The following is a 16,666-nucleotide window of genomic DNA, read 5'->3' as shown; positions in this document are numbered from 1 at the left end:
TTTACTACGGTAAATTTACCGCAGTTTTACCATGGTATTATTTACCGCGGTAAAAGTAGGGTACAAGTGTAGTACATTTACTACGGTAAATTTACCGCAGTTTTACCATGGTATTATATGCCGCGGTAAAAGTAGGGTAAAAGTGTGGTACATTTACTACGGTAAATTTACCGTAGTTTTACCATGATATTACTGGAGTAAAAGAAGGGTAAATTTATATGGTCCATAAACTACATAGATGAAATTCCTACAATTGTGCCATGAGTAAAAATAGGGTAACTATACGGTGCAATTATACTATGGTAAATTTACCATAATTGTACCATGATTTTACCACAGTAGAACATAAATGGGTCAAACTATGAAACATGATGGTACATTTACAGCAATTTTTCCATGATTTTGTCCCATATTTTTGCAATACTGATATGACAAACCTTTTGCCAGCTTATGTTCTACTCATATCTTAATGTTGGCAATATAAATTACCTGTGGATATGAGTTGAATAAAGAAGAGAGACAATCTGCTATTCTGATATGTTATAGTATGCATCTCTTTTCTTATTAAAAAAACAAAAAAAACAAGCAGAGGATAGATACATAGAAAATTCCTTCATGGAATCCCTGATATTTTTGAGAGGAGACAACAATTAATTTTTTCATCATGAGGGAGAACCTAAAAGCCTTTAAAATGAAAAAAAACTATATAAACTAGCACACAAAAGGCATAGCAACTGTGCCTAAACACTGTAGCACACGAAAATTGACCAATCAGTGTCCTCAGATTGGGTATTCTCTGTCAAGTCCATTAAATGACATGACAAGTCTATGTATCTATAATCTGAGTAGGTGCCTTCGGGTGGAAGCATAATACGAGGCATATCATATCATATCTAATCTGAGTAGGTTATGCATAACTAATATATGAGTTATAATCAATATATTTGTTATATAATTTTGTCACACATGGCGCCTCATACCAACCAGCTGGTTGAGATATTGTGGTCAGAAGACGATAGTGACATTTTCCCAAATTCGTATCGTGTTTCTTTTAATCAACCCAATTCAGTGTCATCATGTTATGTTGGTTGTCGTGTTATGGTGTAGATTTATCGATGAAGCATGTTTGTTGTTATTTCTTTGATTCTTATGTAGTCACCGAACAACGAATCTACAAGAAAGTAAGACACAGTCGGAACCAAATAAATAGTTAAACTGATGGTCTTCTCAGTATAATTGTCATTCTTTGTGCTTTCTGACGTGACCGTAGAGCGCCCTCCCTCTACACCAAACTGGCGCCGAGCCCAAGAGCAGTTACAACCGGGGCACAATGTTTATTTGTGAATTCCGTCCTGGGTGTCTAAGGGGAGGGGGTGTTTTTGAAATATTTGATTAATTAAGGGTCCTTAGGCAGGTGCGTATCCAGGGGGGGGCGTTGGGGGCGCGCGCCCCCCGGGTAAGAAAAAGAGAAGAGAAAAAAAAGAGAAGAAAAAAGGAAAAAAGAGGGGAAAAAAGAGGAGGAGGAGAGGAAGGAAGGGAAAAGAAAAAGAAGAAAGAGAGAAAAGGAGAAAAAGAGGGAGTAAACGCAAAACGCGAAGACACCGGGAAGAGAAAGAGGAACAGTGACATCATTACAGCGCTGAAGGGTAGCAAGTGACAGGTCTATGATTTCGTAAAAGTGCGCCTCACCCTACCCCTTACACCGACAACTCCATTTTTTGACGTTTCCATTTTCCTCTCTCACTAATGATCTATATATATACTATATATGGTCTATCATAACGCATGTGTAGAATTGTGCTATGAAACCAACTGTGGCTGGTCTCGAACTCGACCGTGTCGTCGGGGAACATGACGCATTTTGGGATGGGGGCGACCGCCCGCCACCCCCCATTCAGCATTTTTCTAAATGATATCGCTAAGTAATTTCAAAATAGAAAGTGCTTAGAGGCAACTTACAAGGCCTGGGAAGTGTCATTTCCAGCGATCTGGGAGGCATTTTCGGCCAAAATTTTCTCGTACGCTTCGCGCCAACCTATGGTGTCGCTACGCTTAGATTATTTGCCTACAGGCTTCGCCCCTCCCTTGGCAAATTCCTCGCTACGCGCCTGTTCGAATTTGTAACGCAAACAGCAGATATCACATCATATCAGTGAGCATGAAAATGGCGTTCCAGGATGAAAAGCCTCAAAACTGTCCGACTTGCCTTAAAAAAAATATTTAAAAAAATTTCGCGCGCGAAGCGCGCGTTCAACGTGTTCATGTCAATATCATATAAGCAAGCATCGGTTATTACATCGCATGCCATCATGTACCGTACGGTCCGTTCAAATTGCGCAGTATACCGCGGGATGCTAATGTAAACAACGACATGTCTCATGTAGATGTATAAAAAGCATGGAGGTCCAATTATGTCAAAACTCTCTTTTACATTATTAATGGCGAATTAGGGCCTGCACCCCCGCCGCGCAGTGGCGGAGCGTCCATATGGTCAGGGGGGCGGATGCCCCCCTGACGGACTCAAATGGACTGCTGACGCCTTTTTCAGCTCTTTACCACTTTTTACTTATTCTAGATTATTGACTTTTTTATTGCGCTCTCATCTACTTATTGACATTTGTCACATTTTGTTGGTGTAATTTGGCGATGACACCTTATTCTTCGTTTATCTGCAAATTAGCCAGGCCCGGAAAGGGTCATTTCCGGCGATCTAGGGAGTATCTTTACTCAAAAATTTTCTGTACGCTACGCGCCAACCAGTGGTGGCGCTCCGCTTAGATAGTGTCGAAAGCGCCCCTACAGACCATTCTCGACACTCCTGACCAATACCCCTAGCTCCGCCACTGCCGCCGCGCCTCCTACGCCTATGTGTGTAGTGTTCGGTTTCGGAAATATCTGCTATTTTTTCATTTCCTTCAACCAAGTTTTATAATAGCCGTTATAACAGGTTTTAATATTTGTACACCAATAAATTAACTATGTCTGAATTTTCGAAAATTTCTGACCAACATTCTACATCACACTTCCCTCTACTCGTGCAATTTTTGACCGGTCTGTAAGGGGTTGAAGGAAGTTTTTTTCTATATTGGTTGTCCATAGATGAAATTTTGTACAACATTATGGGTATGTTTTGAAGTGAATTTATTCACGAGAAATGTGAATTTTCAAATTCTGAACAAATATGGGGCTTAAAACCTTGAAAAGTGGGGCTGACGGGTATTGTGGGCCGCGACGTAGAATCACCTACAAAAGCAAAGACCCACAGGAGATGCGATCAGGTCGAACATGATGTGTGCCGGGTTGACAATCTTCAAAAAGGTTATGGATGGAAAAAAAACTATTAGGAAATACTTGGTTCTCAGGCAAAAAGTGTACATCTGGTTGGTCATTTCAAGCCCGAGAAGTGCCGTTTCCGGTGATCTGGGGGGTTTCAAAACAAGAAATTTTCTTGTACGCTGCGCGCCAACCGATGGTGGCGCTCCGCTTAGATAGTAATTCGCGCCCCCCGGGTTAGAAAATCCTGGATACGCGCCTGTTAGGTGTAATCTGGTGCTATATTTTACAACTTGAAGTAACTTTATGTTCAAGAATTTTCGGGCTTAGTCTGTTCGATATTTATATTTTTAATTTGAGGCAGATAAAGTTTTTGTATGAGAATTTTGTGAACATTACGAATCTGGTAGGGGGGGGGGGGGCTGACGGGGGGCACGATTATTGGGGAGGGCACGTGCCCCCAGGCCACCCCTTGGCGACGCCACTGGTCATTTCCCCGACAAAACTACATTCAAAATTGAATGTTTTATTTTGGCACTAAATCTTGACAATTGCGAAATACGACGGAAGACCTGCAACAACGGAGGCAAAGATACTGTTAGCCCAATACCTATGATTCACATCGGTATCGTTCATACCAATTGCAACGTCGTATGTACAAACAGCACACCTTTGTAATGCAAGGACGTATGCAGTTAGTGGCACGGTTTGTTCACGTCTGAATTCGGATTCTACGGATGCTCATAAGGTAATTTCCAATTGCCAACAACCTCTCCTATTCTTACGAGGCGTAACGCACATGTTATCGAATAGGCTGGTCGGTAGATTATAAAACAGGTTTCCACAATTTGGCCTCTGTGACTCCAAGTGACCTTTGACCTCCACAAAAAAAAATCCGCTTCTTGAACGTTCACAACTACATACTAAAATGTGATTGGTCCAAGCTTCCCTTCCTGAGATATCGTGTTTACAATGTTTTCACTTTTTGACCCCTAGTGACCGCAAATGAATTATTACCTCCACAAAAAACAAGAGGATTCTTAAACTTAAAGGAATAACGAAGGCAGGTATCAAAGACAATTTAACTTACATTCGATTTTTAAGTTAACCATGGCGGCTTACTGTGCATTGTGGTTAGGCATTAGGAGCCAATTTTCAAAGCGAGCGTATTCAGTCCAACAGAAAGCGGTAAACTTAAAAATCGAACATTAGAGAGTTTTGAGGTTACTGAATAATATATATTGTCTCTGATACCTGCCTTCGTTATGATTCTTTTAATTTTTTAACTTCACATGAAATATGAGAATGGGCCAAGCTGCATCGGTGACGATTATCATCGACCAAAAGACGTATCCGTGTATATGGTTAAATCCTTTACAAACTTATAATAAGGTTGAGTTGGGATGTTTCTCTATTATCCATCTCCTAGTTCTTAAATCCGTTCATTAAACTTATTCATTGGAAGCACTTACGTAATATCTCTCAACAAGTTCGTTATCCAAGCATGAATATGTCATTCAAAAGGGCCTTGATAGCTTCCATTTAGCACACCTAAACCCACAGGATTTGTGGTAAAAGCCCTCTCTTTGAAGGAAACCATAATGGCAACAATCCAGTGAAAGATTCAAAAAAAAAGAAAGGAAAAATAAGAGAAGAAAAGAAAAGAAGGAGAAGAGAAGAAGAAAAAGAAAAGAAGGCTTAACAATTATTCCGAAGGCCTCCCTCTGCAGTTTGTGACTAATGACCTTTCTACCGAATTTCGTTCTCACCAATCCCTTTCATGTATTTGTTTTTCATTTAATCATGATACTCGCTTGGTTTTTCAACAGGACAAATATTCAAACTGCCAACTAGTATAAATTTACGTGCCCCAAATTACGAACAGCAAAAGTTTTGATGCAAAGATTACTGTCTGGTATATACAAAAATTGACATGTACGTCATTCCCACCCAGTTTTAAACCTTGTAAATTGATAAAGTGTTTCTTAGATGAAACTAGGCCAACTATAAGAATTATGCTATGACAAATATTTTCTTGCGATGATCTCCTTCATGTGCGATTTGATGAAAGACATGCAGTACGTAACACTAAGATACAACCGTATACGTAAATGGAATCAAAGAATAACTTGTCAAGTGTTTAAGTATAAATGCTTACTTTCTACATATATGCCTACTGTGTGCATGTCGCATGTAAAATAACGCTTGACTTACAGCCTAAGGGTGTTAAGACTCGCGCAAAAAGAAACGTCTAATGCCGGTAATCTGACGAATGAGGTGTAATAGAAGTGTTAGACACCACCATCAATCTCAGAAAATGCACACACAGCTTGCTACCGTTGGTAATTAGACACTAGTGTACAGTCAGTACAAACAGCTGCGGTCAATACCCACAGCACAGTGCACAAACGATACAGCGATGGACATCTCAGGTCAGGAGTCACGTTTCATTGCTGTCTGCATTTTGTAGCGACAAGAAGAAAACGCCATTTGCAAGCAACGTAAAGATAACTTTTGCAGAGCGCGGCACGCCTAATTTGTATTCCCAGGACGGATAAGGGTTTCAGGTTTTTCAGGAATTTACAAATTCGTTTGAAATCAGAGTTAGGGATTAGAAAGTGCGTTAGGGTTTCAGTTTCCATGAAAATGAAGGATTGTCGTTCATAATATGGGGTCAAAACTAGGAAAAAAGATTCAGAACATATTTCTTGAAAAAGCGTCTCATGTTTGGAATCCAGGGATTTGATTGGCCGATGCCCTTAACCGTCCTATGAAAAAAAATTACGCGCGGCACGCGGTTTGGGGCGAGTGTTCAATGCTAAACCGCAACAGTTGGATAGCTTATCACAATTACTACATAATGTGATGATATGTAACATTGACCAAGACAATGTTGTTTGCCGTACTATATATAGTACTAAATATCAATTTTGATTAGTCATATCGATCTTCCTGGGCAGGGAGTTGTTAGAGACACTGTATGAACTCAATAGTTTGAAAAGTCCAGACTGTTCATGTTAGATCATTGCTGGTTATAACGTGTTCTATGACCCTCTTAAGACGTATCCTGTCGCCTGCTTCTCGTGTACGTGTACAGTCCTGATTAACGTGCGTTCCAGTTGTAGTTCGATTTTGAAATTGAATATTGCGGTAAACATTGGGAAAATGTAGGAATATTTGTTACGAATAACATATAAGGTACATAGTAAATGCTGACAAATTGTAGCCTACTACTCGGAATGGTTCTCCATTCATTTTCTCCTTTATATATCCCTATAACTCAAAGTCAAGCCACGGAAGAAATATACGAACCGTCAGCGACGTAGCCAGGAATTTGAACGTGAGGGGGAGCACATTTTGCGATTGATATGGGGAGGGTCTAAGGGAATGCGGCGTCCCCCCCCCCTTTGATATTTTTTTGAACAATTGAAGGTCCTTAGATGCGATCTGGTGCAATGTTTTGCCATGCAGTTTCATCATTATCATATCATATTATATTATCAGCAGATTTTGATTCCTTTTTGAATTCTTTTACATGTTCTTTTACATATTATATCAGAAAGACAAACATAATGCTCTTTTTCCAGTAGGTTGATTGTTGTTTATTGTCCAATGTCTGAACTTTAATACATTTGACGAACTTAGCTGATGGACATTATAATATATTTTGTATAGTTGTATATTTTTTCATATTTTGTAATACAGCCAGATATGCAGTGGCCTAAAAACAAATATCGTTATCGCAGTGTATTAGCAGTGTAATAATTATTTAAAGGAAGTAGGTATCACGTACGATTGCTAGCTTAGCTTCATAACATAGTGTTCGTGCAACAACTTAGGACGAATCATAGAAAGGATGAGAACGAACGTTGTCGACGTTGTTGTGCATACGGTTCGTGACATTCCATAGAGTACGGTTAGGTAGGCAATATGTATTTTATTACGCAGTGGCCAACTATAGGCTTGTAATAGGCTATATGCTAAAGTTAGCTAATTGCATCTGCCAAACTAAGTAAGAAGCACTGAATGTTCAGGCGCGTATCCAGGATTTTCAAACCCGGGGGGCGCGAATTACTATCTAAGCGGAGCGCCACCATCGGTTGGCGCGCAGCGTACAAGAAAATTTCTTGTTTTGAAACCCCCCCCCCCCCCCAGATCACCGGAAACGGCACTTCTCGGGCTTGAAATGACCAACCAGATGTACACTTTTTGCCTGAGAACCAGGTATTTCCTAATAGTTTTTTTTTCCATCCATAACCTTTTTGAAGTTTGTCAACCCGGCACACATCATGTTCGACCTGATGGCATCTCCTGTGGGTCTTTGCTTTTGTAGGTGATTCTACGTCGCGGCCCACAATACCCGTCAGCCCCACTTTTCAAGGTTTTAAGCCCCATATTTGTTCAGAATTTGAAAATTCCCATTTCTCGTGAATAAACTCACTTGAAAACATACCCATAATGTTGTACAAAATTTCATGTATGGAAAACCAATATAGAAAAACTTCCTTGAACCCCTAACAGACCGGTCAAAATTGCACGAGTAGAGGGAAGTGTGATGCAGAATGCTGGTCAGAAATTTTCGAAAATTCCGACACAGTTAATTTATTGGTGTACAAACATTAAAACCTCTTATAACGGCTATTATAAAACTTGGTTGAAGGAAATGAAAAAATAGCAGATATTTCTGAAACCGAACACTACACACATAGGCGTAGGAGGCGCGGCGGCAGTGGCGGAGCTAGGGGTATTGGTCAGGAGTGGCGAGAATGGTCTGTAGGGAGCGCTTTCGACACTATCTAAGCGGAGCGCCACCACTGGTTGGCGCGTAGCGTACAGAAAATTTTTGAATAAAGATACTCCCTAGATCGCCGGAAATGACCCTTTCCGGGCCTGGCTAATTTGCAGATAAACGAAGAATAAGGTGTCATCGCCAAATTACACCAACAAAATATGACAAATGTCAATAAGTAGATGAGAGCGCAATAAAAAAGTCAATAATCTAGAATAAGTAAAAAGTGGTAAAGAGCTGAAAAAAGCGCCAGCAGTCCATTTGAGTCCGTCAGGGGGGGCATCCACCCCCCTCCCCCCGACCGTATGGACGCTCCGCCACTGCGCGGCGGTGGTGCAGCCCCTAATTCGCCATTACTAATGTAAAAGAGAGTTTTGACATAATTGGACCTCCATGCTTTTTATACATCTACATGAGACATGTCGTTGTTTACATTAGCATCCCGCGGTATACTGCGCAATTTGAACGGACCGTACGGTACATGATGGCATGCGATGTAATAACCGATGCTTGCTTATATGATATTGACATGAACACGTTGAACGCGAGCTTTGCGCGCGAAAATTTTTGGTTATTTTTTCAGGCAAGTCGGACAGTTTTGAGGCTTTTCATCCTGGAACACCATATCATGCTCACTGATATGATGTGATATCTGCTGTTTGCGTTACAAATTCGAACAGGCGCGTAGCGAGGAATTTGCCAAGGGAGGGGCGAAGCCTGTAGGCAAATTATCTAAGCGTAGCGCCACCATAGGTTGGCGCGAAGTGTACAAGAAAATTTTGGCCGAAAATGCCTCCCAGATTGCTGGAAATGGCACTACCCAGGACTTGTAAGTTGCCTCTAAGCACTTTCTATTTTGAAATTACTTAGCGATATCATTTAAAAAAATGCTGAATGGGGGGGGGGGCGGGCGGTCGCCCCCATCCCAAAATGCGTCATGTTCCCCGACGACACGGTCGAGTTTGAGACCAGCCACAGTTGGTTTCATAGCACAATTCTACACACGCGTTATGATAGACCATATATAGTACATATATAGATCATTAGTGAGAGAGGAAAATGGAAACGTCAAAAAATGGAGTTGTCGGTGTAAGGGGTAGGGTGAGTCACACTTTTACGAAATCATTGATCCGTCACTGGCTACCCTTCAGCGCTGTAATGATGTCACTGTTCCTCTTTCTCTCCCCGGTGTCTTCGCGTTTTTCTTTTACTCCCTCCTTTTCTCCTTCTTCTCTCTTTCTTCTTTTTCTTTTCCCTTCCTTCCTCTCCTCCTCCTCTTTTTTCCCCTCTTTTTTCCTTTTTTCTTCTCTTTTTTTTCTCTCCTCTTTTTCTTACCCGGGGGGCGCGCGCCCCCAACGCCCCCCCCCCCTGGATACGCACCTGATGTTATTACGATTATAATCGAGTTAACGGAGCTGACGAGTATTCAAGATCAAAAGAGCACTGACAAAATACCATGCTAAACAAAAGACAGTTTTTAACATTTTTTTCGACACTGAAAGTGTGGTGGGGGGGGGGGGGAAGTCGCTCCCCTGCTCCCCCTGGCTACGTCCTTGCGAACCGTGAGCTAAAACGAATGCGCGTCAGAACTGTATATTCGGATGTTAGTTTTTGTGTGTGAGAAGTGTAGGCGCTATACATAATCTTTGCCTCTTCTTCCACACGAAAGTGTGGAGCCATTAAAAACATGGGACTGCAGACGTACGCTTTTGGCAATGTGATTTCTTGTATACACTCAATGTTGTATACACTCAATGTTGTATACCCCCAATGTTGTATAAACCCAATGTTTTATACACACAATGTTGTATACACTCAATGTTGTATGCACCCAATGTTTTATACACTCAATGTTGTATACACTCAATGTTGTATACACTCAATGTTGTATACACTCAATGTTGTATACACTCAATGTTGTATACACTCAATGTTGAAACCAGATTGGGCTTAGTATCCGACAGTGCCACTTGATCACAGGGGCGTATCCAGGATTTTCCATTAGGGGGGGGGGGCGTCAGGCATGAATGATCACCGTCCTGGGGGTGGGTCTAAGGGGAGGGGTGAACAATTTTTGCTTTCGAAGAAGGGCTGAAATGCAAAATGGTGCCATATGCATGGGCGGCGATCCGTACTTCCGAGTGGGGGGGGGGGGATATGACCTTGTTGACTATCTAAGCGTAGCGCCACCGTAAGTTGGCGCGAAGCGTATCAGAAAATTTTGGGATTAACAAACCCTCTAGATGACCGGAAACGGCACTTCCCGAGGTTTCCAAGCGCATATACCCAACTTTAAAATAGGGATGTCATGTCCGAAATATCTCATAATCAGGATCCAAAATACTTTTTTTTTAATTTCGGGTGTTATTTTGGGAAAATTGCCCCTGTCAATCTTGTTTCAGGCGCAACGTTAGAATGTTCGAGAGCTCTTTTATATTATTCGATGAAGAAAATGGCCTCATGCAGGCTATTATAGGCCTATACACATGCAATACACAATTACACATAGTTACATTCCTAGGTACCGATTGCTAGGGCATCCAGGTGAAACGTGTATTAAGCATTACCCTGGTAACATGAGATTCTCAGCTGTTCGAGGGAACATGTAGGTGTGTAGGCCTACTATAGGGCCTATATGAATACTATGAGGGTGCATATATGTACTATATCAATACCGTGGGCGCAATAATACATTTTGTTGTTATAGGGCCAATGAAGCCTACAGTCAACTATTCTTGCTTTATAAAGACGCTTTATTTGAAAAGATCGCACTGCGTTTATGGTAGGCGAGAAATGAAGCTAAAAAAGAGCCGTACATTAACGATGATGCATAAATGTAGGCATGAAAATATTCTTATCCCTGGCATTTGGTGGGGGGGGGGGGGGATATGGTGTATTACATCCCCTCCACCCATTTTCATGGGGGATATATCCACCCTTCCCCCCCCCCAGGATCGCCGCCCATGGCCATATGTGATCCATTTTTCGACCTTAATAATAAGCAACATTTCCAGTAAATATGGACACAAAATGCACAATTTAGTATGGCTGGCATGTCACTTAGTGTTTATAGTGATAATCCAAACACAATTACCATCTATGTTTCTAAAACTATTATGCCGCCGAACTTCGCCAGAACTTTTTTTTGGCAAACAAACAATAAAGCATACGGGAGGGGGGGGGGGGGTTGAGCGATCACCGACATCTCACATAAAGGTCGTCATCAATTTTTTATTTTACTTTTTGCTAAACTTTTTTTTTTTTGGTGACGGCCAATAGGGGGGGGGGCGCCCGCCTGTTGCGCCCCCCTGGATACGCCCCTGTGATCACCGTGGTGCTGCGTCTCCTCCCGACGTAGAACGGTCACATCATATTGAAGACAATATTGTATTTGTTTACAAAACTTTATTCCTGCATAATGTACAAATCAGTGTATATACGGATTCGTACAGTGTACAATCAGAGCGTGTTTATTTACTACGAGTTATGCAACATAGACCTATAGAACTCAAAGGCGTATAGGAGGTCATTTTTTTGGAGGGGGTATATTCTTACAGGCGGGGGAACAGAATGCGACAAGGGAAAGAACCAAGCAGTCTCGGATATTTTCATATTCTCATATTTTATGGCTTAATAACAATTGAAAGGCCATATTCATCCATGTAAATTAGATTATTGCCAATATGTACATCTGTTATACATATGTTATACAAGTGCTGTAAACATAGGCTATATTGTTGATAATGTATTCCACACACTCTCTTGTCATGCCTGGCACTGTTTTCATGTGTTATTAGTCAGGGTATTTATAAGCACCATTCACGGATTTAACTGCTGTTTATTTGCTTACTCATATTTTTTAAGCTTCAGTCGTGATCAGCTTCTGGTGTTTGGTCTGGGTGTGGCTGCTACCGCTGCTCTCTCTTACAAGTCTACCCGGGACTTGTTTGGACGACAAACCATCTCTGCCAAACAAAACCTTATCGGGAGTAGGGAGGATGGCTGTTCTGTGGATGGACGTGCCACTTCTATTAACGAAAGCAAAATACTAACAGTGGCCGATTTACTGGAAAACGCCCAAAGAATGGGCATCTGGTGACGTCATCAATAACAACAACATTGCTAGAACGAATGACGTAACATCTATAGGAGATCAGTCTAGTGCTGCTCCATCTAAATTAGTCGACTCAGAGACACAAACTGACGTCATCAATGATTCGATGGCCAGTGAAGAACTCATGGTCGCACTCAACTTAAAACTGATCCATACTAACGTCTTCATGTTGAAGAAACACTTTGAAGAGGATCTATCGAAGCAACTGGTTGGTGATCTAAATGTTGCTTTTTACAAGAGTGAACAACTCGAAAATTACATCTTCTTACAAGCCAGCAACAAGATGGACTTAGAGGTCGGCACTGCTTTCTGTGCGAAGAAATATCACGGCAAGAAGCGATGGAAATGATATACCCTTACATTTACGTGCTTTCTTTGCTCGAAAATCCCATGTTTTTTGTTTCTCGAAATTCCAACCTGTAATACCGAAATGTTAACTTTTTTTGTAATCAAATTTACAATTTATCTTAAAAACTAGGAGTAGGGTGGTACTACTTAAAGTGGGATAGCACTAGGAAGGCATGGAAGCGTTAAAAACTAAGAGTAATATACGGTCCACCTAAGCAGTTTATTTTCGATGTTTTTAGTATAGGGGGGGGGGGGGAATAGAGGGTAAATGTAAACAGTTTACAAAATATTAATCATTGGACTACCGGAACTCTTTGCTAATGTAAAGGATCATTCTGAATGATTCAGTACTGCAATGAAGCACATGGCATGTGACAAAAACAAGAGAGAGAGGGGGGGGGGGGTGGGTGAGGGAGAATATACTTCTTCCCCCAGTTTTTAAAGTGTGGGAACAGGGAGTTGTTATGGAACAACTCCCTGGTGGGAAGTACCATGTTCCCTGAGTCCACACGCAATGAGTCATCGTTGTGGCCCGGTGAATTAATCTTAAAACAATGAACTACAAGAAAGCATTGCGAACGGTTCGTGGGAAACGAAATTTTCTGTCTTACATTGAATGGAACAGCCAAACGGTTACAATTGTAAACCAGGCACAATCGTACTCTCTCTCTTCTTTTTTTTATGATATTTTTTGGACCAGAGTGTTACACAGGCCGGCAGAGTGTTACACAGACCGGCAGAGTGTTACACAGGCCAGCAGAGTGTTACACAGGCCGGCAGAGTGTTACACAGGCCGGCAGAGTGTTACACAGGCCGGCAGAGTGTTACACAGGCCGGCAGAGTGTTACACAGGCCGGCAGAGTGTTACACAGGCCGGCAGAGTGTTACACAGGCCGGCAGAGTGTTACACAGGCCGGCAGAGTGTTACACAGGCCGGCAGAGTGTTACACAGGCCGGCAGAGTGTTACACAGGCCGGCAGAGTGTTACACAGGCCGGCAGAGTGTTACACAGGCCGGCAGAGTGTTACACAGGCCGACAGAGTGTTACACAGGCCGGCAGAGTGTTACACAGGCCGGGGGATCCATGTTGAATACTTACGTATATAAAGTTCTCGCTGAGAGCCAATCAGAATCGAGGAAATGATTTCAGTGTCAGTTCAGTTTGGGAAAAAAATATTCGCGGCCGTATGGAAAGCTTTTTTAACATTTAATAAGGAATTTCAGATATCTCGAAATAATTTCAGATATCTCAAATTAAATTACAGATATCTCCAATTTATTTAAGATATCTACAAATAATTGCAGATATCTTAAAATCAATTTCAGATATCTCGAAATACCAGGGAATTTCAGATATCTGAAATTGAATTCGAGATATCTCGAATTCAATTTCAGATATCTCGAATTCAATTTCGGATATCTCGAATTCAATTTCAGATATCTGAAATAGAATTTTGGATATCTCGAATTCAATTTCAGATATCTCGAATTCAATTTCAGATATCTCGAATTCAATTTCAGATATCTGAAATAAAATTTCAGATATCTCGAATTCATTTTCAGATATCTCGGATTCAATTTCAGATATCTCGAATTCAATTTCAGATATCTGAAATAGAATTTTAGATATCTCGAATTCAATTTCAGATATCTCGAATTCAATTACAGATATCTGAAATTTCCCGATTAAATGTTAAAATGGCTTTCCATACGTGCCATTTTAACATTTAATCGGAAATTTATGCATATGCATTTCAGATATCTCGAATTCAATTGCAGATATCTCGAATTAAATTTAAGATATATGAAATAGAATTTCCGATATCTCGAATTCAATTTCGGATATCTCGAATTCAATTTCAGATATCTCGAATTCAATTTCAGATATCTGAATTAGAATTTCAGATATCTCGAAATCTATTTTAGATATCTCGAATTCAATTTCAGATATCTCGAATTCAATTTCAGATATCTGAATTTGAATTTCAGATATCTCGAAATCTATTTAAGATATCTCGAATTCAATTTCAGATATCTGAAATAAGAAACAATTTCAGATATCTAAAATTCCCGATTAAATGTTAAAATGGCTTTCCATACGGCCGGGCTGCTTACATGGAAGGATGCAAATGCAGTTGTGTTTATTGCGGCGACTATATGCCACCTTTAGACTAACACGCATTCACAGGAAGCAAGTAGTATGCGTTGATGCGTGAACGTTTGTACGTTTAGCTTTAAACATGCATAGCTGGTGTTGGTGTTTCGACATCCTCCAATCCGTCCAAATGTATATGTTACATTGAATCTTTACACTTGTACCTTTCCATTGATGGGATATACGTATTTTCTTTCCTCCGTTTATTCAGATTGTATGTAATTTACAGTAATGCAGATATACAATGATTCGCATATTTACAATAGTTCACCTGCACCTTGCAGCGTTCTGACGGAAACTAAACAAAGCATAACCGAAGCCGAAGACAAGCATATAAGTCGAGTATAAAACATTCCCGGAATGGACCTTGGCAGGGAGTCAAAGCTTGTATCAAGTCAGAGAAATTAACACGATTCTTCCTAGATCTAGACACTATCAAATCAGTTAAACGTTCGATACTAATTGCAAACTTGAACTTATAGAAAAAAAAAACAGACAGTTGGGACAATTTCCTAATGCTATGCCTCTCTAAACTGTATTCCAATATCTTGCTCTCAAAGCACTAGTATAGTCAGTACAAATAGTTACTAACCTTGAGCTGAAAAAACATTCATACTGCTCGTACTGACAATATGAGTGCCCCGAAGCAGGATATTACACTACAGTATATAAAAATTGTCCCAACTGAGTGAATAAGAAAATTGTATGGATGTAAAGCACATGCATCCCAGCCAAAGAAAATTTCTTGTTTTGAGAAGAAAAAGTGTTCATTTAGAAAACGATTTCTACATCTACAATAAAAGAAGCAGTGAAGCGACACTCCCGAAAGAGATGTTCTAAACTCCCAATTTCGACTTTACAAAACGAGAACAAACTATATTCTACTTTGCCCATAAAAGTAAGGAGTTTATTTGTTGCCGTGATTCTATGTGTAAAATTGAAAATACTGAAGCTTAGCTTCTGACACATGTAGTGAACCGAGGCATGCTGAAAATGCGACGCCAGTCCCTGTCTGTAAGCTCCCTAAAACTTATTTTCCATTTCTTTAGGGTAGTTAATTGGGACATCAGAGATATTACGTAAGTGGTATTTGTACATTTATTGAGAAATAAAGGTGGCCCGCATTACATTGTTTTACCATGGAGGTAAAAAAATTTTACCAATCACTATTAACATTGGAAGAATCGTTTCTTTGGCAACCTGACCTTCTCCACTCCTTCTGGCTACAACTGATTAAGCCCAAGTAAATAGTAATGGCAAAGAATCTAAATGGAATTGAGCTTTAAAGCGACTGTACGTTCGAGGCTTACCCTCGTTGGCAAATAGATCACTTACGAAATTTATATTTTTTTATCAAAAAATGATCGTACATCATAGTACTGTTGTTAATGCGAATGAAGGAGTTGTTCCAGGTTATTTGGTCTCCAAAACTTTCCTTTGAAAGGCTTAAGGAAATGTCGCACCATAGTTGCACAAACAATTTGCCTCACGGCAAATCATTTTTTATATCGTTCTTAGAACAGTTATACTCTGAAAAATCAAATTCTTGCCGTAAGAATTACGAAAAACATCTTCCAAGGGCCTTTATTATCGTAGCAAAATCCATGTACAATTTAAACTGTTTATAAAGCTAGGGACGTGGGTCATCTTTAGCCCTCCGTCGCTAATCGGATTAACAATAACCGAACGTTTTTTCGAGATTACCCGACCAAATAATTCAAAAATGACTTTTCATAGAACCTGAATGAACTCTCTAGGAGGATTTGGCAAAACTAGAACGAGAAATACTAGTTGGAACAGAGCAAAAGTCTTGATAATTACATATTGCCCTATAGGGATCAGATCCCTAGACGACCATCAATTAAGGCAACCTTTAAGTCTGGAGAGATTAGGCTCGTAGTTCAAGCGAAACAAGTCATTTCCATCATTCGTAAAGGAAATACCTAAAAAGTTAACTGGCCCTGTGTGACATTAACATTGAGGTTGT

This window comes from Apostichopus japonicus, chromosome 17 (assembly GCF_037975245.1).
Source record: "Apostichopus japonicus isolate 1M-3 chromosome 17, ASM3797524v1, whole genome shotgun sequence".
NCBI lineage: Eukaryota > Metazoa > Echinodermata > Holothuroidea > Aspidochirotida > Stichopodidae > Apostichopus > Apostichopus japonicus.
The sequence above is the reverse complement of the archived record's forward strand: the minus strand, read 5'-3'. Positions refer to the sequence as shown.